Source organism: Vombatus ursinus, unplaced genomic scaffold (genome assembly GCF_900497805.2).
Source record: "Vombatus ursinus unplaced genomic scaffold, bare-nosed wombat genome assembly UNPS02014803.1, whole genome shotgun sequence".
In the NCBI taxonomy this organism is placed as follows: domain Eukaryota; kingdom Metazoa; phylum Chordata; class Mammalia; order Diprotodontia; family Vombatidae; genus Vombatus; species Vombatus ursinus.
The window spans coordinates 8,983,776-9,009,645 of NW_020954581.1; the positions used below are offsets into that span (position 1 = coordinate 8,983,776).

The following is a 25,870-nucleotide window of genomic DNA, read 5'->3' on the forward strand; positions in this document are numbered from 1 at the left end:
AGTCAGGTCAAATCTGACCTAATTAATTAAATATATTTCTCATTGGAAAAAAATCCCACCCCTTTAGCTTATGAAAAGCACACTTATGGGGGCTCATTAGCTATGGTTTTGTATGATTACTGTCCCGAATCCACAAGGTGCCTTGAACCAAGGGTAGTATTCAAGTGCTCCCATTAATATAGTATAACTTAAAGGTTCTTAATATTTATTGAGTGCTCCCTTAGATTTTCACCTGTTTGTCAATTTCCACTCAAAAATATGATGTATCAGACTAAATACCAGGGCAGAGTACATTGTAATATCACTTTCTTATACTTATCTTTTATTTCAATTTTTTAATCCTTTTGCATAAGATTAAACAGAGGTATAATAAGCAGTGAAAGAACATTAAAGGCAATATTCAGTAGTATAAATAGCACTGAGTTTAGAATCCAAGAATGATACTAACTTGCTTTTAATAGTGCTTTGAGGTTTACATCTGGGTTCAAAAATTAACTCAGCTCTTTACTAGCGGTAACCCTGGAAAAGACATATCTTTTCTTTAGTCCTCTGTAAATTGAGGGGGTTTTATTAGACAATTCTAATAGTCTTTTGAGCTCTAAAACCTATGATTCTATCTGATGAGTATCTGCGAGTAAAATCTAACTAACAGAGCAATATATAGGCCTAAGCCATGAAAACGGCCATTTGAGTTTGCTCAAGAGATTTCCTATTTGTGAAAACAGTCAATTCTGGAATCTCAGTTACAATAACACAGATCAACTGAAATGCCAGATGGGAACTCTATGCACATATTAAGAGATATCTAACAGTTAACTACAACACATGTCTAATTCATTATACTTTCCAAAGGGCATGTACTGAAAAGGATGGCCCATTCTGAGTCAAGTTAAAGAATCGGGAAGAGTAACCATCTCATGTTCACTTTCCTAATCACCCCATTGCTGCACAGAAAAACATTGTGATGTACATTTAGATAAGGATACTAGCTTTCATTATTTACTCGCTATTTGCTATTCACTTCAAACCATTTTTGATTGGACCTGTCAGAGTGAAAACTTAGCTCTAGTCATGTTGTTTTAGAGACTTGTCTAAAATGATCTAGAGAAGAAAAAAAATGAAAAGAAGTCTCATTGCTCCCTCTGTCTAAGTGGAGCTGGCACATGTTACTTTTTAATAGAATGTGTTTGTGACAAGAAGTTTTCTTTTAGTACTTGACATTTTCAAGACATTTCCTTAACTGACTGAGAGGTAGTCCCATGGTAAGCAGTCAGTTAAGATAATACAATTTGATTATATAGCCCTGTGGCAGCCTTTATGTGAAACATTCCTGGACAATTTACAAGTAGCTTACAGTGAAATTAGCACTGAAGAAAGGCATGTGGCAGTGTGAACTCAGTATGTTTGGTTGACTGAGAAGACTCCTATCAAAAGAAATGTGCCTTGGATCACCAGTACCTAGATAGTTAAGAGGAATTACTACTGATATTTTCTAAAAGTAGATGATTAAAAGGAAATAATTATAATAAGTTATTATTATATTAATAATATCAATGTAATATTAGAGTTTTATTTCTCAACTTTGAGAAGTATAAAAGGAAATTATTATGTTGTTAGATTAATAATAATCATTCTTAAAATAACATTAATTATTAATTTATTATCCATGTATTATATAACATTGTATATTATGTACTAATAGATATTAACATAGTATTATAATTATTGTTGTGTTGATATAAAAATTATTATATTATAATAATATGTCTCATATAATGCTTGCAAGTTTACAAAATGATTATTATTGATATAATTTTGATATAACAATATTATAATAATGGCACTTACATGGTACTTTGAAGTTTTGCAAAGGACTTCACATATACTATACCACTTGATCCTCAAAACAACTCTATGTGAGGTAAATATTATTATTATGCTCTTATAACAGAAGAGGAAACTGAGGCTGATGGAGATTGACAAGGGTCACCCAGCTAGCAAATATCTAGAGCAGATTTCAAACTCATGTCTTCCTGATTCCAAGTCTGATGCTCTATCTACTATGAATCTATATCTATTCTATAGGATCCTCTCCCTTCTCCACCACCCTGCCACCACCAACAGAGAATTATTTTGACTTAGATAAAAAGTTTCTCATATTTTCATGATAAAATGATATTTTGGGACTGAAACTATGCCCTTTAGCATGGGTCCTTAATCATTTTCATGTCTCATACCCTTTTGGCAGACTGGTGAAGCCTATGGACTTGTTGTCAAAATAATATATTTTGTGTTTGCTTTTTTTCTGTTTAGGCAATGGGGTTAAGTGACTTGCCCAGGGTCACACAGCTAGTAAGTGTTATGTGTCTAAGGCCGGATTTGAACTCAGGTCCTCCTGAGTCCAGGGCTGGTGCTCTATCCACTGCGCCACCTAGCTGCCCCTCAAAATAATATATTTTAAAAAATAATTGGAGGAATTGATAAATTTCAGTTAAAGGTTAGTGAAAATAAGGACTTCTTCCCCATCCCATGTTTATAGAACACCTGAAACCTATCCATGCATCCCTTAGTGTTAAGAAGCCCTTTGCAAGAGTATGTGAAATAAAGATAAATACAACTCCAAATAAGATCAGAGGTTGTTATTTTTAATTCTTCTTCCAAATACATTAATTTGTTTCTATTGGTAGTTGCCACCATCTCTACTATGCTTCCTGTCTTCTACAATGCCAGATGTGACTTTCTGTGCCTCAGATGAGATCAAATGCATAGAGCAATGTGACTCAAGGTCCAATGTCAACTAGTACATGCCACTGTTTCCTGAGGCTACACATTGACAAGCTCCAATTCGGTTTTCTGCAGCTTACTGGCACTTTGATAGAGAAAGAGGCCCCTTGTCAAGTAGCAGTCAGGCTACACATGGGCTAGAAGGCAAAGAAGAATGAATGGGAAGAAAAGAAGCGGAGGGAAGTCATTTTTCCAAGTGTGAAAATTAAATCTTGACGTGCTTATATATTTGGATGACTTTTCTTAGGAGAAAGAAACCATGTGAAATGGAGGCTGAATAGATATATCAATGTTCCAGCTATTGCTAACTGCAAGATCAGGAACTGGTGGATAAAGGAATGTTTCTTGATATTTGATATAAAAGCGGATGTTGTGCCATTTGTAGCCATAAGAAAACCAAAGAAATGTGATTTCATTAAGTGTGCTTAACTTCAGTCCTGAATCTGCAAAATCAAGAATGCAGACCTTGGGAGGTTCAAAGATTTCTGTCCTTTCTGGTGCCAGCTTAGTGGAAAACGAATAGCCTCACTCACAGCCAGGCAATAATACTGCTCAGGACACATGGATTTTATCTAGGATTAAGGGGTTACCACTGTTCTCGACCTCCAGAATCCTTCCTTCCTATTTCCTACCCTGAGTCTTAGACCAATGGTAACCATGTCTATCCTTGGGTTCCTCCACTTAAGGAAACTCCAGGAAATATTTTTCCAGTCCTTTTAACTTGCTTTCTTTTGTTGTTGTTATGTGTTTTTTTTTTTTTTAAGCAACATTCACATCATCTACTTTCCCAATGTAGGAAAACAATACTTGATACCATAATAAAATAAAAGGTGGGGGGTAAAAGGTAGTTTAGCTAAACTAACCAACATACAGAAAAATTCTGACATTAGATGTAGTATTCCATATCCAGTCCCAAAAATCTGCAAAGGAGCAAAGGAACTGCGTAGGGGGGTTGGGAGTAACAGAGAGGAAAAGTGGAAGGACATTCCTTTTTCCATGTCTTTTCCAAGGTCAAGTTTCAACTTTGGTAACATCTAGTTTCCATTGTTTTGTTAATTTTGTTCTTTCCATTTACATTGTGGTATACTTTTACTTTCAATCAACTGATGAGAATTAACTGTGTGTGCTTGTGTCTATTTATGTTTGTATGTCTATATAAGAGACATGAATGTGTAACGTAGAAATGAACTAACTATATGACAAATGTTAGTGATACAAATGTGACACAACCCCTGCCCTCAAGGGGTTTATATTCTATTAGGGGAGATAGTATGTGTGTGTGCATTTGAACACACTCGTGCATATGCACTTAGATGTGCCTAGAAAGCAGAAAACAATATGACCACATGCCAGACACTGTACAAGACCCTAGGAAAACAAAAATAGAGATGAGAAAAGTCCTACCCTCAAGAAACTTGCAATTTATATAATGAAACAGGAAAACAGCATGAAGATAGAAGTAACTATAAAATATACACTAAGTCAATACAAATAATGGGTATAAAAGGGGGCAGTTGCTATAGGGGAGACTGAGAAATCCCTCCTATAAGAGGCAGCCTTTGATCTGAGTTCTGAAAGAAGGTAGGGATTCTAAAAGGCAGAGGTGGTCTCCTTTCACCTGCTTATTCCAACAAAAGATGTTATCTGCCCATCCATTTCTCACAATAATGATGAATAAAGTAGGTTTTTTTTAAATCCCTCTTTGAAAGCAGCAATTTATTTCTGGAGAAGAGACAGCATGTTTCCCTTATATTTTAAGCCCTTAACATAGGGCAATGATAACAGCAGATGCTCAGTGCATTCTTGATGGATTGGATCCTTGGAAAAATCATGACTACTAGTCAGTCAGCTAGCATTTATTAAACATCTCCTATGTGACAGACACTTTGCTAAGTGCTGGGAATAAAAAGAAAACTTTAAAAATAGTCCCTGCTTTCAAAGAGCTCACAGACTAATGGGATATGTAAAACCTTAAGCCACATGAATTCTTTAGACTCAATTCCAATTTTTATAAAAATTCCTACCTGGGAAAACTAGCTTCTGTCAGACTGGAATTCTGTGCTATACTATAGAATTATTCTATATTCCTTTGATACAGAATTCTCCATCAATTTTGGTTATTTATACAACATTTATTAAATAATTCCTTGTGGGGTTCATATTATGTGCTTAGAACTGCCCTAAGTTGGGGGGAGGGGAGACTTTGCAGTTCTAGACCTATGAGCTTCTAAGTTACTTAGCTTTCCTGTGTCATCCTATGTAAAACAAAGGGCTTGGACTCAATTGCCTCTGGAGTCCCTTCTCACTCTAGAGTGATGTTGCTATCCTATATGTGACATGCTGCATAAATTTTCAAGCACTAGGAAAATATGCAGTGCATTCATACTAGAAACAACAATATCGACAAGGCTAAAGCAAAGCAAAGGTGGAATCTATCAACCTATGTGTGTTTGCCATATACTTCAGTGCAGTGAGGTCATGTGATTCCACTTTGTTCCATTTCCCAGTGGTCATTATCCAGACATTTCCCAAGTGAACATTAAGGAAAAGGTGCTGTTGTAACCATGTACAAGTCAAGGACCAGAATAGGATAGGAATAGTCAAGAAAGACTTCACAAATAAGGCAAATCTTCAGCCTGCTCTTGAAAGAAACAATCATCAGAGAAAGACACTGAGAGTGAAGAAAATAGACTGTTAATGCAATTAAAACAAAGGTGGTGATGAGAAAGCCTTACATGTTAAAAACAAAAAAAAAACCTGATTATCTGAATATTGTAATGACCTTCAAACTGATTTCTCTGTCTCTGTCTCTCTCTGTCTCTATGTCTCTGTCTCTGTCTCTCTCTCTCTGTCTCATTCTCTCTGTCTCTCTCTCTCTCTCCCCCCTCTTTCCCCCACTTCAATCTATCTTTTAGATTGGTGCCAAATTAATCTTGCTTAGGCACAGTTCTGATCCTATCACTCCCTTTGTTCCAAAATCTTGAATGACCCCTACAGGATAAAATTCAAATCCCTTGGCTTAACCCTGTAGGTCCTCTATAATATGTACTCAACCTACCTTTCCAGGATTTCTCCACACTAATCAATCATTCAGTCAATAAATATTTGTTAAGTGTTCACTCTGTGGCAGACTGCAATGATAAAGGACCTCCTTTTGTTCCCATTGTTTCGTGGTCAGAAGGTCTGAGTTCAAATTGCACCTTTGATATTTACTACTGAAGTGACCTCAGGCAAATCAGTTAACCTCCCCTTGCCTCAGTTGCCTCATCTTTAAAATGAGAGAGTTGGACTAGATATCCTCTGACTCCTCTTCTGGTATAAAGCCTTATAAAAACAAACCTAGGACGTGTGAATTCACAAATGTAGGGAAGTCCTCCTGAGGAACTTCCTCTAGTTCCTCCTCTGCTATTCTAACATTGTCTAGTTGTGCCATTACAGAACCACAGCTGGATCTCCAAGAAAATAAAAAGACACCGAGTGCCCCATTCCCTGTTCTGAACTCAGAAATGTGGCAGGAAGCAGCTTGGTCCTTGGGGGATCCTGCCTGTACTTCAGGCCACTAGACTCTCCTTTCTCCCTCTGACTCAGGAGTTTCCCTGCCTCCATGCCCTAGAAAAAATTAAGTCGTAAAATTATTATATCAAAATCTCCCTAAAGTGGAGAGCAAAAGAAGCACTTAAGGTTTAGTATGAACCAAACACAGGGCACCCAATTGTGCTTTAAAAAATCACAAACTTAAAACAGGATTCAGTAACTTAAATTGTAATCCATGTTACAATCTACTATACTTACATTTCATCAGAACTTAAAGCAGGTTGCCCAACTGTTAATTGTGCATTTTTTTTCTCTTAGCTCTGCATTATCAATCTACTCCAAACCTGAGCCTCCTTTGAACTCTGTATTAGCTTTCTTTGCAATCGACTGCTTTTGCGGTTGCTGAAACAAAGCACTCCAGAAGATGCTGCCACTGCCATTCTGATAGACGTTGATGCAGCAAACCTCTGGACCTTTTGAACATCTTTTTCTTCTCAAGAAAAAAAAACACAAAAGGGTGATGCAAAAGCTGAGTCTTGCCTAAGTGGGACATGTATTTTAGATGCAATGTGCTTATAGTTAAATGAAGGTCAGGGAGATGGAATGGGCCCATCTCCCACTCCTATACCCTTTTTTTATCCTCAAGAACAGTTTGAAAATTGTTTTGCATGGCTGGAAATCAGAATGAAAGTCAGTGATGGAGGGAGGGATCAATCCCTTTTGCACATCCACTGTCACCAGCTCCTCCAACTCAACAGTCAATTAGGGGACTCTTTCACCTGCTCCACAAGCCTCTCTTGCCCAGGAGCAAGTCCTAAAGTTCTCATGTAGTCGACTAGAAGAAAGAAAGACTAGCTCTGTGCATGCTCTTTGGAATGCCTTTGTTACATGGTCTTAGAAAGGTTGAGTGAATTGTACTATAAGAAATGAAGAAAGAGAAATCTAGGAAGACATCTATGAACTGATGCAGTTAAGTGAGAAGTACCAGGAGAACAGCATAGTAAAAATGAAAAGCTTTGAAAGGGAAACATTCTGAATGATTTCAATTAGGATTCCAGAGGACTGATGATGAAGGCCTCATCTAGCTACCTCATAAAAGAGAAATGATGGAGCAAACATGAAGAATGAATCCCACTTTAAGGACATGGACAATGTGGGAATTTATTTTGCTTAACTCTGTATATTTATTATAAAAGTTTTAATTTTTGTTTTTCCAGTGGGGAATGAAGAGGAAGGAGGGAGGGGAGGAACAAAATGAATGCTTATCAATTAAAAAAATATAATTGTAAAAAAGAAAAACTGAATTGCACAGGATCATATATGTGGTATGCGTCAGAGATGGGATTTGAACCTTAATGTTCCTTATTCTACTTACATGCTATCCACTATACTATCCTCTCTATATAGAAATTGTTACTTTCATTTCACAGATAAGGAAACAGGCACAGAAAGGCTGCTTATGGTAACACAGCTAGTAAATATTGGAATCAACATCTGAATCTCAACTTCCCTGCATCAAGCCCAACACTATATTCTAAACAGCCATTTAACAATTGTTTGTGGGATTTAAATTCTAAAGATTAAGTAGAACGCTTTGGGTTGTGATAAAAAAATCAAAATCAAGTGGAAGTTTAAGAACTGGAGGATCAATATTTCTCCTAAAGAAACAAAAATAAAATTGCCCACATTCACCTTTTTCTCTCCTACCTTCCCCCATCAAATCCTCTCAAGTGTAAGTCATATATTGATTTTATATTTCCTTAGACTTTCTTCTCTCCCCCTCAGGCTTTCAAAACAAAGTTTATCCTCAAGACCCATGTTTCTCTCTTCTTCTTTAATCCAATAGCACAGATGGTCCATTTGTTGGTATGGCAGCTAAAATGCACAAATTAGAACAGAAGAGTTGGCCGGTTTGGGGGCAGGGGGAGAACAATGTTAGCCCAGCAAGAAGCGCAGCCTCACATGTAAAGCCCTCCCTGCTGAGAGACAAGTCCAAGAGAAGAGCAGGATTTAGGCAGAGGCTGGAGAGAAATAGGGAAACTAAGAGAGAAAAAAAGGAAATGAGAATGATATATAACTCACCCTCATGGGCAGATGAATAATTCTAAACTTTTTAACCTTCAGGAGTACAAAAAGCCACCTTCAGGTATATTCTTGGGGACCCAGGAATATATTGAGTGAGCTAACACAAATTCCTGTGCTAGAAAAAGGGGCCAGGCTAATGGTAAAGGTGACACTCCTTGGAGGGATGATTCCCTCATTGGAATGGATTGTAGGCCTACAAATCCTGCCCATTCCAATGTGGGAATTTGTTTCATTTGACAACACATATTTGCTATGTTTTTCTTCCTTTCTCAACTGATGGGGGGAGGGAGATGGGAAGAAGAGAATTTGAACCTGAAAATAAAATTGTATTAAAAAAATAAATAAAAGCTCTTTGAAAGCTAGGACCATTTCCTTTTTGTCATTGTATCTCCAACATCTACTGCAGTACCTGGTACGTAGTAGGTACTTAACAAATCTTTGTTGATTGATTTTTTTTTTTTTTTGGCAAGGCAATGGGGTCAAGTGACTTGGCCAGAGTCACACAGCTAGTAAGTGTCAAGTGTCTGAGGTCAGATTTGAACCCAGGTATTCCTGAATCCAGGGCCAGTGTTCTATCCACTGCACCATGTAGCTGCCCCTGTTGATTGAGTTTTAAAAATCAAGGCCACTTTCATACTGTTACATCTGCAGTCCAGATAGCTTCTTCATTTTCACCTCTCTCTGAGCAGAAACTTGGCCTCTCCTTCAGGAACCTAGGGGTCCTCATGGATGAGCAATTAGGCTCTATGTTGAATTGAACCAGGCCTCCATGTCACTTCTTGTACATTTCCAAAGCAAGTCACTGCTATCATACTTCTTCCTCCTTTTTCTAAACTCACTTAATGTGTTGCCTTCTGCTGCGGTCTTTGAAGACAAGTAGCACTTAGCTTGTTTGTATGTGCAACCCCAGATGGGATTTATATTCCATCTCTCTGTCTCTGTCTCTTTCCGTCTCTTTCACTCTCCTTACATTCCCTTCTCAGAATCTGCCTTTGCCTTCTTCAAAGTCTAGCTCATGTGTTATTTCTTCCTTGTAGACTTGCCTAGTTAGCATGCCTTCCCTGCTCAAATGATTTTGCATTCATGTCTCTGTATATTAGAATGCTTAGCACTCAGTATCTGACCCATAGTAGGTGCTTAATAAATGCTTGCTGGCTGACTGATCAGGGCAGAAGATCTTCCTGCTCAAATTTATGAGATTATAGGTCTCTAAGCCTTTGATTATTTCTCCCAATGGAAACTGTAGCTATTTTCATTTGTCAAAGAAGTAGATATAGCTGAGGCAACTGGTTGGTACAGTAGATAGTCAAGAATTTTTAAAGCACCTACTATATGCCAAGTGCTGTGTTAAGAACTGGAGACACAAAGACAAAAAACATATTCCCTGCCCTCAGAGAATTCACATTCAAATCCAGACAACAAGAATAAGCAAATAAGAATGAAAGAAATCTCAGAGAGAACTCACTAGGGTAGAGAGATAGAGTTATGGACTTGTAACCAGGAAATCCAAAGTTCAAATCTTACTTCATATTCCCACTAGCCATGTGATGTTGGGCATCCTGAGAGAAGGTAAGTCTCTCAACTTTCCTCAATTCTTATCTGTAAAACAGAGATATTAATAGTACCTTTTTCACAGGATTGTAGTGAGGATCAAATGAAATAATTAGTTATGTGCCAGGTGCTGGGGCTGCAAATATAAAGAATGAAAGAACCCCCATTCTTAAGGAGTTTACTAATGATAATATGTATAAAGTGTCTTGCAAATCCTAAAGCTCTATCTAAATATTACCTATTATTAGAATAGTTCCCAAGATCTGGAATTAAGAGGGACTTTAGAAACCATTTAGTGAAATTCAATCCTCTCCTTTTGTAGAGGAGGAACATAAGCCAGAGCATTCCCAAGGTCACCCAAGTCATCAGCATCAAAATTGGGGTGAGAGTCTTGACTCTCTGACTCCAAATTCAGAGCTCTTTCTGTTGGTGATGAATTCATTGACTTGAATTAGTAGGGGTCCAAACCTGTCATTCATTCACTCATTCATTCAACAAGCATTATTAAGAGCCAGTTATATGACAGTCACCAGACACTGGGGATTTAGAGACAAAATTTAAACTGTCCCTGCCCTCAAGGAGCTTCTGTTCCCCAGAGGGAAAATAACATGCAACAGAATTAAACATAAAACGTTCACAGAGTAGATACATAGTAATTTCTCAGGGAAAGTTACTAGCAACTTGGGGGATAAGGATCAGCTTCTTGTAGGAACTGACTCCCGAGCTAAACATTGAAGAAAGCCAGTTTCAATGAGGTAGAGCTGAGGAGGTAAAACATTCCTGGTAGAGTAGACAGTTTATGCTACGGCACAGAGTTGGGAGACCTAATACCGTGTTGGAAATAGCAAATAGGCCAAACTGGCGACCAAAGGAGCAGGGTATACAATAAGCATAGAAGTAGAGTCTGGACCCCACTGGGAAAGTCTTTAAAAACCAAACAGGACTTTTGGAATTTTATCCCAGAAGTAAAAGGACATCAATGGAGCTTCTTGAAAAGGTGAGTGACTCGGTGAGATGTGAGCTTTGGGAATTTCAGTTTGGCAACTGTATGGAAGATGGACTGGACAAGAGAGAAGTAGGATGCTGGAAGAGGCTACTGCAATTGCTGAGGCAAGAAGAGATAAAGGACTGAATGAGAGGGAAATCCCTGCAGGTAAGTCACTGTTCTCTTTTTTCATCTTTTGATCGCCGGCCCCAAGCACTGTGCCATGCAATTATTTGAGCCTTTATAAATGATTGTTGGTTTTATCGCAAAATAATTTTGTTTTCTCTTCAGTCAGGCTTTGTGACAAAGTCATCATTTTGCTGGTATCTGCTTTGATTCATTCATAACTAGATGCCTTGTTTATGTGTTTCTTTGTTTTTTGTTTAGGTGTTGCATTTTTGTTTTGTTTTGTTTTAGTTTTTGAGACTGGATCTCCCTTACCTGGCCCAGGCAGAAAGTGGAAGGGCTACTTATGGTCCAATTGGTGATTGGCATAGAAGCGTCAACCTTCTCTGTTTCTAACCTGGGCCAGTTTACCCCTCCTTAGACAGCTTGGTTCCCCCCTACACACACACATGCCTTCCCACCCCCTTCACCTCTGAAGGCTTGATATTTCACAATAATGGTGCCCGATTTAGCCCAGTTTCAGACTTACTGTAGTTCAGAACTTCCTAACTCAAGTGATTCACCAGTCTTTTCCTCCTTAGTAGCAGAGGTTACAGGCATGTGTCATCATACTTTGCTGTTCATGTGTTTCTTAAGTATGGTCATAAAATGCCTTGGTTATGCCATCACAGATGACTTAGGTATATCAGAATTAACCTACCATAGGCTCTGATACTGAAATCCTAAAGGTCAGAGAACCTAGGGTCACTGGTGTATGTTAAAAAATACATCTAGGCATTGTGTGTGTGTGTGTGTGTGTGTGTGTGTGTGTGTGAGAGAGAGAGAGAGAGAGAGAGAGATGGACAGAGAGAGAGAGATGGACAGAGAGAGAAAGAGAGAGCTGTTTACTCTAAGGGGAAACAAAGTGAAGTGAAGTGTATAACATTTCAAATTTGCAACCCATTAGCATTGCTTTGAAAATCTGCTTCATGGAAAAAAAAATAGGTGGGAAAAGATAGGGTTGAAGGATGTGGATTTGGGGACAATAATAATGCACAGACAGTTTTCTTTTTTTTATGCTAAAAAAAAATCTATTGACTCTCCAGGTGGGAAATAGACATTAGCTTTTTAGTGCACATTCTGAAGGATCATTTTTTGAGTGAAAAAAGGTAGAGCAATGAATAATGATTAAATTTTCTATTTTTATTTACTGCAGGTTATAGGAGGACATTAAGCAGGATTGGGGAAGTCATTAATTGTAGGCACTGAAGAATGGTGGGTGGAGTAGGTAATCTGTGTTTCTTTTCTTAATTTTTTTTCAAAATTATTTGCCTTTACATTCATTTTTTATTTATTAAAACTCCCAAAATAACTCTTTGATGTAGACCCTAAAGCCAGTATTATTCTTATTTTGACAATTAGAAACTGAGGCTTATTCAGGTTGTGACCTGCCTATAGTCACATTGCTATTTTTAAAATAGATGTTAGTGTTATTTTGTTTTTATATCACTGACATTTTCCCCTATATTCTTCTACTTCCCCCTTGCCAGAAAGCCATACATTAAAATAAATAATTTTCAAAGAGCAAAAGTAAAAGAGGTAAACTTAAAAAAAAAAAAAGGTAGCAAATTAATCAACACACTGCAAGAAAAAAAAAATCTCACATCACATGCAATGTTCCAGACCTCCAAACTTATGGATATTACAAAGGAATTAGAGGGGGAGGGGGAGGATTCTCCTAATATCTTCTTTGGGATGAAGCTCTTCTTTACAATCTTGCAGTATTCAGTTTCGATTATTTTATGGTTGTAACTCTGTTTATATTTTATAATAATTGCACAATTTTTTTCTGCCTCTGTTTGCTTTGCATCAGCTCATGTCTTGCCATACTTGCTTATACTCATCATGTTCTTCATCCCTTATAACACAGTGATATTCTTTATATTCATGAACCAAAATTAGTTTCACCATTTCCCAGTCTATAGGCATCTACACTGGGGAGAGGAGTTCAATGCAGCCAGGGATTCCTTGACCCTAGGCAATACACTTAACCTCTTTCTGCCTCTTTCCTCACCTGTAAAATGAGGATAATAATAGAACCTGCCTCATAGGGTTCTTAAGAGAATCAAATGAGATAATATATGCAAAGTGTTTTGCAAACCTTACAACACTATAGAGTATAAATGATAGCTATTATTAAACCCAAAGTGTTTCAAATATCACTATTTTAAAAGTAATAATAATAGTCACTTCGCTGCTACTTATAATTTCTAATTTGGATTTTATTTAAAAAAATCACATCTTAACATTTTCTATAAAGATATGTCAAAAGAAAGTTATCTTGAAAAACCACCCTAAAAAATCTGCTTACAATGAAAGTCATAAGAGAATACCTTGAAGAAGTGTTAGTTTTCAATAAAGGTGAGTGTTCCTGTATACAAAGGTCAAAATTCTTTTTTTTTTCCTTTTCTCTCCCAAAGGTCACATTACTTTCTATTTACTTTCCTTCTTTAAAGTTGAGATTAAACATTTTTATTTGTCCTGTCTCTAGCTGTTAATCAACATCTGGGCAAAATGTCAGCAATTCTCTTCCTCTTTCTTAAATGCTTTTGTTACCACTCAGCATTTGGGACAGGCAAGGAATCCACCTAAGGAAATGCCACTGCCCTCCAGCCTTGCCCTGCAAGTGGCTGCCATCAGAGGAAGTTTCAGGCAGTGTTTTCAGGCCAGAAGTCTTTTTCTGTCCTCCAAGCCAACGGAGCTGGGATTTAATGCTTTCATGCTCATTACTAGTTCTTAAGATTCATTTAAAAACATAAACTTTTGAAAAATGAAGATTAAGCAAGGTCTCATTTTGCTCTTCATAAAAGACACTGGAGATTTGCATGGTCCTGAGGCTAGTTCAGAGTCAAGCAGTCCTGTTTGTTGACTTTGTGACAGGAAGTGAAGCCTGAACATAACAGTAACTGAGATAATAGTTGTCATTCACTCTGGGATCACAAGACTACAAAGTTTAAAAGACTTGTTTATGCTTCAGCCTCTGACTCACCAGACAGCATCCTTCCAGGCAGCTGCTTGGGCTTTCTTAGCTTTAGTTTTCCCCCATTAAAATAACAGCTCTTGCTTACAAAACAGTCCCACCTCTGTGTGTTGTGAGCTTCCTGCAATTAATGTTATCAGAGGCCTTCTGTGTCTTTACAGGAAAAAAATAGTTTTCCAAGGGCAGAAAGGTGTGATCTGAGGATCCTGGGTCTAGTTCTCAGACTTCAGCTTGTCCAACACCCTAATTTGAAAGCTGGGAAAATTGAGGCCAAGAGAGGTTAAGTGACTTGTGCCCAAGATCACATAGGTACTAACCTCTCAGAAAAAGGATTGGAACCAAATTCTTTTGAAATCAGAGCCAATATTCTTTCTATTATATATTACAGACTCAAACATCTATCTCATCTGAGCTTCACAATAACCCTATGAGACAAAAGGCTTTGGTATTATTATTGTCATTTGGTAGATGAAGGTATTAGATTTACAAAATTAAGGGACTCCTGAATTGTACAGATAGTAACTAACAAAACTAGGAGTAACAGCTAAGTCTTTTTATTCTGTCTAGTACTGATCTGCGTAGGAAACAATGAATATAGAAACTTCTTCTACTCACATAACTCATCTATGGCCTCCATTTTATAGTCTTGATTCAATTCAATCTAATCCAATTCAACAAGTCTTTATTGAACACCTATAACATGTTAACATTACTTTGGGAGTTGGAAATATGAAGATGAAATAGAAATAGTCCTTATCGTCAAGGAGAAATGTTCTAAATATAGAGTTGCCTGGTAAACTGAGATATTAAAAGACTCATCCATGGGCACACAGCTAGGGTATGTCAGACAGGTGAAGAGACATGCTGGAAGTCACATAGGTGAAGAGGAAAGATTGAAACCAAAGGCAATCATTCAGTCAAGTCTTTTTATAAGCTCTTACTGTGTTCCAGGCACTGGCAAAGCTCTGAGGATATAAAGAAAGGCAAAAACAGTTCCTGCCCTCAAGAAGAATACATTCTAGCAGTTACAACATGAAAACAACTAGGATATTCTAAGTTCAAGAGCCTGTAAGAGAGACTCCATTGGAGCCTAATGCTGGGGTAAGGAAATGCTTTTTCATATTCCATATTTCATCCCTGGGATGTATGTCCCTGAATTCACTTTGAAATCACACAAAGTAGTGATTTCACACAATCATTTCAGAGTTTCCTAAAGAAGAAGGGATCTTGTGCTAGAGTCAGCTCAAATCCAGCCCATTGTTAAATGTGCAGTGTGAGCATCCACACCTCGGGAATTGGTAAATGCTATATACATTAGGGTTTGATTTACTGTTTTATTGACTGTCTAGACTTAAAGTGATGGAGTAAATGTTAGTACTGAAGATGAAACTTGAAAGTGTCTTGCTGTACATTTATTTTCAGAGAGCCAGTTGTTGAAAACTTTAACTGCACACCTCTGGATTAGCCTATATTTCTGAAGTTAACTTGTCATTACTTAGAAGGTGTTAAGGAAAGGTATTTTCAAATCCAGCTATACATAGAAGAACCATTCAGATTCCTGAAATCTACCTGACCTTTGCCCCAGAAAAATCTTCTAAAAATATCGACAACAAAAGTCATTTTCATTTACCTCCATTATCCAGAAAAGAAAAATCAAACTACTGGAGGTCAGGGACAATTTGTTTGTTTTTTGTCTTTGTATCTCCAAACACCCAGCATAGAGCTTGGCATATAGCAGGTACATGATAAATGCTAGCTGAAGTGAATTGAATTGAATTTGATTCCTCCCAACAACCCTATGAAGTAATAATTACAAGTAATAATTACAAGCAGTATTAACCCTATTTTATAAATGCAAAAACTAAGGCTCATATAGATTAAATGGTTCCCCAGAGGTCACAGAGGGGTAGAGCCCAGATTAGAATACAGCAGGTTTTCTTGACTATTATCCACCACCATACACCACACTGTGCTTTCTCTTAATTACAGAGAAACATATAGAGGCTCTAGAATTTCCATTACAAAATCATAGAATCCCAGAATCCCAGAATTGAAAAGGACCTCAATCCATTCCAAATCATACCTGAATTGGAACCTCTGATAAAGCATATCTAACAAATGGTCATTCAGTAATGCATCCAAAGAAGTGTCCCCTTCCGTGGCTTCTAGAACTGCTTCTTCAGTGTTGCTCTATTGCTTTATGGTGCGAGTAGACCTCATTTTGAGTTGGAAGGCCTGGGACAAGGGCATAATCTTTCTGAGTTTCCACCTCTAAAAAATGGAAATAATAATTATTTACCTTTTGTCCTTTGTAGATTATTATGAAGAATATAGCAAAAAGGGTAGTTTGTTATTATTATTATTGTTATCATTATAGTGATTATTGTTGTTATTGTTACAGTTATTATCCATGTGAATTTAGAAAAGTGTTTAACACTTCTTCTATCTCTAAAGCTACGATCATAAAATCTTATAAACCCCAATTTTTGTGAAAATTATCAAATGACCCTTTCCAGAGTAGGCCCTGAATAGAATGAGAAGGGCTTGGATGAAGCAGCTTTTCCTTTCTAATTTACTTTTGTGGTTCCGTGCTCACTGTTTAGGATTAGGCTGCACACACACCTCTCTCAAAAAGCTTTTTTTATGAGAATAATAACCTTCCTCTGGCATTTATCTTTTGGGTTTCTTTTATGTTCTTTATCCCCTTTAGAGATTTGAATAGAGGATGGAAAATCACCATTCTTTATCTGGACCCATAGTTGAATGTCAAAAATGGGGAAATATCCACTAAAATGTTGTCAAGTCCCCCCATCTCCAAATATTTTACACTCATTCTCATACTACCGAGAAGAATGTTCATGAGTCCTAAGAAGCCTGGTGTGTATTAAATGAAGATAATTTATGTAAAAGACTTTGAAAACCTTAGAATGATATATATATATGTATATATATATATATTTATGTGTTATTCCTTATCATTATTATCATTATCATTATTATTATTATCATTATTATTATTATTATTATTATTATTACCATGAAAGTGAATGGAATGTCACTGCATTTATTATATTCTAGGTCAGGGGTGGGGAACCTGCAGCCTCAGGGCTACATGTGGCCCTCTAGGTCCTCAAGTGTGGCCCTTCGACTGAATCCAAAAACCCTGTGAGGGAAGAAAGGCTAAGAGAAGTGAAGTGACTTGCCCATGTTCATAAATAATAATAGCTAACACTCATAATGCACTTACTCTGTGCTAAACACTGTGCTAAGTGCTTTATAATTATTATCTCTTCTGATCTTCACAACGACCCTAGGAGGTCGGTTCTATTTTTAGCCCCATTTTATAAATGAGGAAACTGAGGCAAATACAGGTTGAGTGATTTGACCAGGGTCACAAAGGTAATAAGTGTCTGAGACAAGATAAGAACTCAGTTACTTCTGATTCCAATGTCACCTCGCAGCCGATGAAGGGCATACCTATACCCAAAAGAAGACACAGTGTTCCCAGTGGGAGAATATTAAAAATTCTTGCCTGAAACCTCATTTCCTTTTGATCCACTTAATTTTGCTGGGTCCACAGGCTCATGCTAATTTGTACAATGGGCTCAATTTAAAGTATTATTGGCAGCAAATTGTGGTAAGGAACAGCTAACAGTTTAAATGCCAATTTTGAAATCAATTCTTGTTATTCACCTAGTGCCAGGTAAATCCATGCCAGCTCATTTACACAATGTTCTCAACTGAGGCAGCTCACCCAGAAAACCATGTAATTAGATGTACAATTTTAGCATATCTTTTCTGTTATCTATCAGACAATTCATTATGTTTAATATTTGAAAGGGCCATTAATTATTTTTTTTTCCTTTCTGTGGTTTTCAAATCATGTCAAGTTTGCTGTTTCCCATAATGATATAATGGGGATCTGGAAGCTATGTTTGAACATGTTGTTGTTCATCTTTGTTTTCGAAGAGGACCAATGACATCACAAATGATGTCTTGACTTATGTGTGAATTAGATTTAAGGGCGACAGAGTTATACAAAGTCGTCAGCCTTACTCTCTCTTCCTGAGTCATCAAAATCCAGTGCAAGTCAAAAGTCAAGATGATTGACTGGGGATGCAGTGGATGAACTTGGTGTCTTTGATGTCTGACCAAGCTCTAAGCTCTCCACAGCACCTCCTTCAACCACCTTCATGGTGAACATGGATGTCTTATAGGACTGACTGCTGATGATCTGCAATTTTTCCCTTTATCTCAGCCCACATATCTAACAAAATGCCAAATCTTAATTTTACCTTTACAACACCTCTCAGAAATGTCTTCTTCTCTTCCCTCATACAGCCATGTCCCCAGATCAGGCCTACATTGTCTCTTATCTGGACTATTGCAACAGCCTCCTAATTTATCCCCTTACCTTATGTTTCCCCCTCCAATCCAGCATCCACACACCTGCCAAAGTGATGAGGTTGATTTTTCCCCGAAAGTGAGGCTCTAAATATATCCCCCCCCACCCAATAAACTACAAGATCTCCCTTTTGCCTCCAGGATCAAATATAAACTCCTCTGGTATTTAAAGCTAGACCCTTCTTACCCCTTAATCTACTTACATGTCACTTTATTCTATGCCCTCTATGGTCCAGTTATTCTGACCAACTTGCTACTCATCAAAAACAAAACTCCATCTCCTAACCCCATGCCTTTACCCTAGCTTTCCTCATGCCCTAAATTCTTTCTTTCCTTACTTCAACCTCCTAGAACCCTTTTTTTTTCAAGATTTACCTCATTTCTTTCAGGAGGTCATTCCTAGTTCCTTCACCTGCTAGTGCCTTTTCTTCCAAAATAGCCTTGTATATTATTTCTAAATGTCTCACTAATACCTACATACATACAGGTTCTCTCCCCCATCATCATGTAAATTTGTTCATGAGAAGGACTGTTTCACTTTAGTCTTCACCCTGCCAACTCCCTCATTTTATAGATGAAGAAACTGAGGCTTATGAAAGTTAAGTGACTTACCTGAGGTTATTGAAGGTAAGTGTCAGAGGTGGGATTAAACCATCCACTGTATCATGCTTCATCTTCCATTAAAATGGAATTCCATTTCTCATCTTTCATTAAAGTCTATCAAAGAAGCTCTGCTTCCTACTCTGCTGCCATGAATAGTTATTGGCCCAGAACACATGGACAAGTAACCGTATGACTGCCTTAAATACCATGTAACGAAATAAAGACATTCAGGAATCATTAGGTCTCTTGGAAGTAAATTGTACTGTGGCTCCATTTGACTCCATTCAATTTATTTACATGATAACCTGCCTCCCAGCAGGGTGTGAATCCTGAGCATTTGCTTTTCCTCCTCTCTGGTCCTAAATCATTTTGAAATTGATAGTAAATAATGCTGTTGATCTTATCTCCATCTGAAGACTTTATTAAGGAAGCCTGTTTGGATTAATCTATGGAACACTGTGATGATTTCTAGCGCATTTCCTGTCCTTATCCCCCTTCTGTTGGTTTCCTTGCCATTATTCCTCAAATGATTTATGAGACAAGGCATTTCCCTCAGCTTTTCTGGCATCTTAACTCACACCAAAGTATCTAGATCAGCCTTTAGCTCTTGGGTGGGTGAGAGATGGGAGGAGAGGAGAGCCAGTAACTTCACCATTATTTTGTTTGCCAGCAAATGCAATGCCAATTCATTAGATAAATATGTCCATATAAAAGAAAATTCCTATTTGGCATACTTAGCATCTATTAGGATTATGAAATAGAAAAATTTACATCCAAGAGAAAAACATGCATACTTAAGGGAATCATAATTGGGACTGAATCACTGAGGTCTCTTAATGTGTATATGTTCAGAAGAGGCACTCTGCTGACAGTTTATTTGTACATTTCACAAAAGTAATCCATTCTTTTATTCATTGAGCAAACATTTATTTAATAATGATCCAGGTCAGGGAAGTTGATGAAGTAGATAGATAGCCAACCTTGAATCCAGGAAAACTTGAATTCAAATCCTGCTTCTGATACATAATAATAACTAGTATTCACATAGAACTTTGAGGTTTGCAAGGCCCTATATTTATGTCTCATTTGATCCTCACAACTCTGGGAAGCAGATGCTGTTATTATCCCCATTTGCAGATAAAGAAACTAAGACTAAGAGAGGTTAAGTGACTTGCCTAGGGACATATGGCTAGTAAGTGTCTAAGATGGGCTTTGAAATCAGTGCTTCCGGATTTCAAGTCCAGTATTGTGCTAACCAGCTGCTTCATCCTGCCTGCATAATCCTAGGGAACTCCCAGCTTCATAGTGACTTAGTCAAATCTCAAAGACTGTAATTTGCAGAGAAGGTATCAGTCCAGTTTCTATTCCTATCATATTCTAGGCTTTGTGTCAGGTGACGGCAATATTAAGACAAAAAACAAACGATAGCAACTAAAAACAAAACAAAGCAAAAAACTGACCCTCTTCTCAAGGAGCATAGATTATACTAGAGGGAGAACAGGTTTACAGAAAAGTAGCCAGAAATTATATGAAACTTCAATCCAAATTAACATAACCACAGAAGGCTAAGGCACTTTAATTGCATCAATCAATTGACCAACAAAGTGAACTATTAAGGAATTTTCTTATAAAAATCATAATACTATGAAGAAAAACCCTTAATTAAATTGAAAAGATCAGAGGACTTTTGATCTTTGGAAGAAAGGAAGAGGATTCCTCAAAGGAAACATATTTTTGATCAATTGAAAAGATTTTCATTGGGAAAATTAAGTCACATCTCCTAGGCTCTATACAAAAATACTATTAAGTTTAATAGTTAACCTGATCAAACTATGGATTTGCTTACTTATTGAAGATTTTCACCCAAATCCCTGAGGGGCAATCCCTTGGGGGAAGAATTTCTGGCTCTCTCTGTCACTTTCTTGGTGTCTTTCTGTCTCTGTCTCTGTCTCTCTCTCTCCCTCCCTCTCTCTTTCTCTCTCTCTGCCTCTGTTGTCACTGTCTATGTGTCTGTCTATCTGTCTCTGTGTACATGTCTGTGTACGTGTCTGTGTCTCTCTCTGTCTCTCTCTCTTTCTTTCTTTCTCTTCCCTCCCTTTCCCAGCTTATAGACCACACTATCAGAGAAATTGGGGAATTCCAGGGGCAGAGCCAATATGATGGAGTGCAGGCAACAGCCAAGCTTCCCCTTCAGACAACTTTAAATAATACCTCAAATTTATTTTGAAGCATCAGCACCAATAAAAGGTTGGGGTGAGAAATTATTTTTCAGTCCAAGACAACTTACAAGGTTAAAAGGAGAGGTCTGTGACACTGGGGTAGGGGCTGGCCAAGAGCCCATGTGGCAGCAACATCAATTGGGGGACTTAGTAATGACAATAGTATCAGCAGCAGCTCCGCTGGGAGCTCTAAAGTCAGAGACAGTAATGAAATCGGGCAGCTGGTCAAAAAAAGATTACAAGGGACCCTTGCAGTAGCACTAGACAAAGAACAGGTCAGTTTGGAAACTCTATTATCTATACCTACTTCCAGGTCATCATTTCAAGATGGAGAAGGAAGTTTGAAGTCCCAAAGGATCAGGGGCATTGAGAATCACTATTGCTTTTAGTCCCAAGAGACGTGAGGCTCTGAAGAGCAGTATAGCTTCTGGTTTTAAGAAATGGGTAAGGACCAGAGTGAAGACCAGGAAAGCAATAACCATACCACTCCCTGGATTACACTACCTTGGAACAAAAAAAAAAACAAACAAACAAACAAACCAAAAAAAAAACACCTTACAGACCAACACCACCCCCAACCCCCAGAGCTAGCTCTGAAATCATTAGTGAGATAAAACTTGAGACAGTGCTCCCCAACCCTTGCCCCAGGAATAGATCCCAACTTTCCAACTTTAAAATAATGTTCAAAGTCAAGAAACAGACCAGGAAATGAGCAAAAAAGAAAAAGAACACAACCATTAAAATCTACTATGGTGACAGAAAAGATGAAGACAAACTCAGAAGAAAACTACTTCAAAACACCTATAAGCTATAAACTAAATGAGAATTCCAGGAAGAGGTAAAAAAAAAAAATTTAAATCAAATAAGAGTGGTGGAGGAAAACTAGGGAAAGAAATGAGAGCAATGCAAGAAAATTATGAAAACACATTTTGAAGCTGGGTGAAATAGGTTCAAAAATATGGAATAAAATAACACCTTAAAATAGAATTGGCCAAATGGAAAAAAGAGATAGAAAGTTTAATGAAAATAATTCCTTAAAAATTAAAACTGAGTGAATGAAAGCTAATAATTCCATGAGATATCAAGAAATAATAAAGCAAAGTAAAAATAATTAAAAAGAAGAAAATGTGAAATATCTCATTGGAAAAAAACAACTAACCTGGAAAATAGATTGAGAAGAGGTAATTTAAGAATTATTGAACTACCTGAAAGTCATGATAAAAAAAGAGCTGAGAAATCAGATTTCAAGAAATTATCAAGGAAAACTACCCCGATATCCTAGAACTGGAGGGTAAAATAGAAATTGAAAAAAAATCCAGTGGTCACCACCTGAAAGACATTCCAAAATGAAAACTCCTGGGAATATTTTAGCCAAATTCCAGAGGTCCCAGGCCAAGGAGAAATGCTTCAAGGAAACAGAAAGAAATCTTTCAAATATTGTGAATCCATAGTCATGATCATACAGATTTAGCAGCTTCCATGGTAAAGAAGCAATGGGCTGTTAATATGATATTCTGGAAAGCAAAGGAGCTAGGATTAGATCCAAGAATAACCTACCAAGAAAAAGTGAGTATAAACCTTGAGGGAAGAAAATGAACACTTAATAAAATGGGAGACTTTTGAGCATTCCTGATGAAAAGAGCATAGCCAAAAAGAAAATTTGACAATCAAATATAAGATCAAGAAAAGCATAAAAATATAAACGTGAGAGGAAGCATAAGGGACTCAGCAAGGTAAACTGTTTAAACTCATACATGGGAATAAAATACATGTAACTCCTAAGAACTTTATCATTATTAGGGCAATTGGAAGGACTCTACATAGAGCACATGGGAGATATTTAATTATGTTGGGATGATCTAAAAAAGAATGGGTGAGAAGGAGGTATGCAATGGGAGAAAGGAGAGGAAAAATAGGGAACATTATCTCACATAAAAGAGGTGCATAAGGAAGAGCTTTTATGGTAGAGAGGAAAATGAGCAGGAAGTGGGCAACACTTGAACCTCATTGTTATTAGAATTTGAACAAGAGGAGGAATGTATTTATACACATTCAATTGGGCATAGAAAACTGTCTTATCCAACAAGGAAATAAAAGGGGAAGGAGTAAAAGAAGGGGCTGGTGCTAAAAGAGACAGCAGATTAAGGGAGTCAGTGGTCAGAAGCAAAGCAAACTTTTGAGGAGGGACATAGTAGAAAAGAGAGACAAACAAATAAACAGAAGAAAGTAAGTTTGAGGGAAATTCACAGTAGTAATCATAACTGTGAATGTAGATGGAGTGAATTCACCCATAAAACAAAATAGATATTAGAATGGATTAGAGACCAGAATCCAAAAATACAGTGTTTACAAGAAATACACTTGAAGGAGAAAGATACACACAAAATTAAAATAAGGGACTGGAGCAGAATCTATCTTGCTTCAGCAAAAACAAAAAAGGCAGGGGTCAAAATCATGATCTCAGACAAAGCAAAAGGAAAAATAGACTTAATTAAAAGAGATGAGAAGGGAAACTACATCTTGATAAAAGGCACCATAGACAGTGAAGTAATATCAATACTAAATATATGCACCAAATAACATAACACCCAAATTCTTAATGGGAAAATTAAATGATTTACAGGAAGAAATATACAGTAAAAATATGCTAGTGAGGAACCTCAACTTTCCCCACACAAAGTTAACCATAAAATAAATAAAAAAGGCAGTTAAGAAGATAAATGGTAGTTTAGGGAAAAAAATGTTAGATATGCTAGATTTCTGGAGAAAACTGGGAATAGAAAGGAGTGTACCTTTTTCTCATCCATATGTGGCACCTTCACAAAAAAAAAAAAACCAAACCATGCAGTGGAGCATAAAAACCTCACAAAAAGCAGAAAAGCAGAATTGTTAAATATACCCTTCTTAGACTGTAGTGCAATAAAAATTATATTCAGTAAATGGCCTTGAAAGCAGATATTAAAAATTAATTGGAAACTAAATAATCTAATATTAAAGAATGAGTGAGTCAAAGAACAAGTCATAGAAACAATCAATAATTTCATTAAAGTGAATGACAACAATGAGACAACATACTAAAATGTGTGAGATGCAGCAAAGTAGTACTTAAGGGAAAATTTATATTTCTAAATGTACATATCAATAAAAGAGAGAAATATCAAATCAATGAACTGGACATGCAAACTTAAAATAGAAATTATAAAAGACAACAAATCAAAAATACATAAATACAACATGCAAATCTTGAAAATCAAAGGAGGGATTAATAAAATTGAAAGTATAAAGAAATCAATGAACTAATAAATAAAATCAGGAGCTGTTTTTTTGAAGAAAAACAATAAAATAGATAAACAATTGCTTAAATTGATTTTTTTTAAAGAAGAAAGCCAAATTACCACTATCAAAAACAAAGAGGGTGAATGTACCACCAATGAAGATGAAATAAAATCAATTATTAGGAGGTATTTTGCCCACTTACATGCCAGTAAAACTAACAATTCTAGTGAAATCAATGAATATGTACAAAAATATAAATTACTCAGATTAACTGAAGAGGGAAAAAAGGATAACTAAACAATGCTATCTTAGAAAAAGAAATTGAACATGCCACAAATTATCTCCCTAAGAAAAAATCCTGAGGACCAGATGGATTTCCGAGTGAAATAAACCAAACTTTTTTTTTGAGTAATGATTTGTTTATTTATTTATTTATTTTTATTAATAAATTTATTTGTTTTTAGTTTTCAACATTTACTTCCACAAGATTTTGAGTTCCAAATTTTCACCCCATCTTGCCCCTCTCCCCACCCCAAGATGGCATGCATTCTGAATACCCCTTCTCCTAGTCTGCCTTCCCTTCTATCTCTCCCCCCCATTCTCTTATTCACTTTCCTACCCCATTTCCTGTATTTCTTATTTCCCAGTTGCATGTGAAAACATTTTTTTAAACATGTGTTTTTAAAACTGGGTTCCAAATTTTCTCCCTTCCACCCTCCCCACCCACCCTCATTGAAAAGGCAAGCAACTCAATATAGGTTATACATGTGCAGTTATGCAAAACACTTCCATAGTAGACATGCTGTGAAAAACTATTTTCCCTTAATCCTATCCTGCCCCCCCATTTATTCTATTCTTTCTTTTGACCCTGTCCCTCCTCAGAAGTATTTGCTTCTGATTACTCCCTTTCCCAATCTGCCCTCCTCTCTATCATCCCCCTACTCTCTTGTCACCTCCCCTCCTATTTTCCTGTAGGGTAAGACAGATTTCCATACCCAATTGAGTGTATGTTATTTCCTCTTTAAGTCAAATCCTATGAGAATAAGATTCACTCATTCCCTCTCACCTTCCCTCATTTCCCCTCCACTGTAAGAGCCTTTTCTTTTCTGTTTTTTTTTTGTGAGACAATTTACCCCATTCTACCTCTCCCTTTCTCCTTCTCCTAGTATAATCCTCTCTCACCCCTTAATTTTATTCTCCAGATATGACCCCTTCATCTTCAACTCTCCCTGTGCCTTCTATCTATCTATCTATCTATCTATCTATCTATCTATCTATCTATCT

General features: G+C 37.0%; 1 long non-coding RNA gene across 2 annotated transcripts in view; it reads right to left on the reverse strand.

Annotated features, from left to right (window-relative positions):
- Positions 1 to 19,431, reverse strand: part of LOC114051562 — a 33,675-nt gene extending 14,244 nt beyond the window's left edge. For both annotated transcript variants that reach the window (XR_003570175.1, XR_003570174.1), the window contains exons 1-2: positions 19,101 to 19,431; positions 16,168 to 16,355 (exon numbers count right to left, since the gene is read on the reverse strand). This is a non-coding gene — a long non-coding RNA (uncharacterized LOC114051562). The remainder of the gene's footprint in view (positions 1 to 16,167; positions 16,356 to 19,100) is intronic.
- Positions 19,432 to 25,870: the final 6,439 nt, after the last annotated feature.